We start from the raw sequence: 1965 nt of genomic DNA, 5'->3' as shown, positions 1-1965 counted from the left end.
ATCATTTCTTTCAAAGTAATTTTGGAGATTAAATTGATTTAGATTAATGTTGAATGTCGTTTCGTCATTTTTTTGTCAAGATTAATCTTTGAATAATTCAAATTGATTTTGGAAATTCAAATCAACTTTGATGATTCGAATTAATTCTTGATAATTCAAATGGAGTTTAATAGTTCAAATCAATTCTTAAATCCAATTTAATCTTTAGAATTTCCTTTTTATTCATTTTTGGGGAAAGGTCATTATTGTTAATTTAGGGAGGCCCATTTTTCTTTGGATTGAACCCACATCCGTAATCCAATTCACTATATCCATTAAAATCATTTTCCATTTATCCAATTCAATCCAATTATCCATATCCAAGTTTTTTTTTATTATCCATTTTTAATTGAACAACCAAATATCCATATTGTTTCTGATCCATATCAATCTCCATTCTCCATATCCAACTCCAATTAACCAAATTAACCAACCAATTTCATAATTAACCATAACCCAAATCTAATTTCATAATTCAAGCATCAAAAAATCCATTGTCCATAACCCATATTCTCAACCCATCCCAATTTACTTAGGCACATTTGTCTAAAGTATAACATGGAAATGAAAAGCCAAAAGCTGCAGAACAAGCCAGGTACGTACAAAGGCAAGCTGCTGATTACAGTCCCAAATGCAATTGTAGCTGCAGTGAAAAAACAGAAGTTGCATAAGCCAAGTACCAAAACCGAAGACGACAAGGAAATGCAGCTACAAAATGCAACGCATCAACGACCACAACAACATGATGCGCAAACGGAAACCAAAGGCGACCAAAACGACGGTGCAAAGCTGAACGTAACAACAGCAAACGCCAATCACACAACGCAAAACCTGCAGATTTACAACAAAACTCACATTTTAGCAGAAATTAAAGACTCAATAAAACTCTGATTTTAACAGAAATTAGAATTAATTAACAAACTAATAACTCTAACAGAATTTCTCACAGAGTTAACAAACACCCAACAACTTTGCACACGCGGGAATTAACGGAGTGTAATGAATTAACGGAATGGAAGTGTATATAAGCATCACCTTGTTACAATTTTTAGAGGAGGATTCACTCTTGAGATTCCCTCTTCTCTCTCGAATTCTCAGAGATTTTCTTGGGATCCTCTCTCTCGCTTCATACGTTCACACACCTGAATCCAAACTACTCCGTAACGGAATCGCAAGAAGGTCAACTTCGGCTCCACCACATCTTGATATCGCCGCTCCGATCATCGATCCCGGATCCAAACTACTCCATAATGGAAACAAGAAAAAACTGGAATCATAATAAGAAGAGGCAAGATCGGAAACGAGGAAGGAGGAGATCGACCTATGGTTCGCACCTGTTTTTTTGCCGCGACGAAACGGTGAGTCTCCTAGCTTGCTGCGATTCACGTTTTGTTTCAATTCCTACCTTTTATAATCATCGAATGAGCGAGCCAGAATCCGTCAATTCCAAAATGAGACACGGAGCTACGACGAAACTCATCGTCGATTACATAAGCGTGAAGCGGTTGCAACGGATGTGTTGCCGGTGATGCATGGATCATGCACTACGCCGTTGAATTGATGAACGATGATGGAGATACGATGCAGCGGCGGAACATTGTACCGTTGTCGAAGGAGTGCGAGAAACATAACCTTTGGCTTGGATTTCAATTTGTTGCTTATAGATGATGGACAAGAGCTCGATGCGTCACTATGTATTTGAATTTGGTTTGGGCCTAAAGGCCCAAACGGACTGTGAACCCGTTCCATATCCGTTAATCCCTTTGTACCCCCTGTTTTCACCTGACCATGATGAATCCATGGGCCTTTCCAGCTAGGCCGAAGCGAACCATTCTCTACTTACCCCCAGAACTGGGCCTACAACCCCTATTCGTTGCAAAAGCCCAAGTCCAGGTTTTTTTGTGGCTTTGCTGATTATTTTTGTTA

General features: G+C 38.8%; 1 long non-coding RNA gene across 1 annotated transcript; it reads right to left on the bottom strand.

Moving 5' to 3' along the window:
• Nucleotides 1-484: 484 nt before the first annotated feature.
• LOC127135459 (uncharacterized) lies at nucleotides 485-1713 on the bottom strand. Its single transcript, XR_007808562.1, has 3 exons — nucleotides 1374-1713; nucleotides 1075-1279; nucleotides 485-870 (listed from the first exon to the last, which is right to left on the bottom strand). It is a non-coding gene; the product is annotated as an uncharacterized LOC127135459 (long non-coding RNA).
• Between the last annotated feature and the right edge of the window lie 252 nt (nucleotides 1714-1965).

The sequence above is a fragment of the Lathyrus oleraceus genome, chromosome 4 (genome assembly GCF_024323335.1).
Source record: "Lathyrus oleraceus cultivar Zhongwan6 chromosome 4, CAAS_Psat_ZW6_1.0, whole genome shotgun sequence".
Classification (NCBI taxonomy): Eukaryota; Viridiplantae; Streptophyta; class Magnoliopsida; order Fabales; family Fabaceae; genus Lathyrus; species Lathyrus oleraceus.
Note: the sequence above shows the minus strand (reverse complement) of the source record. Positions and strands in the feature narration are given on the sequence as shown.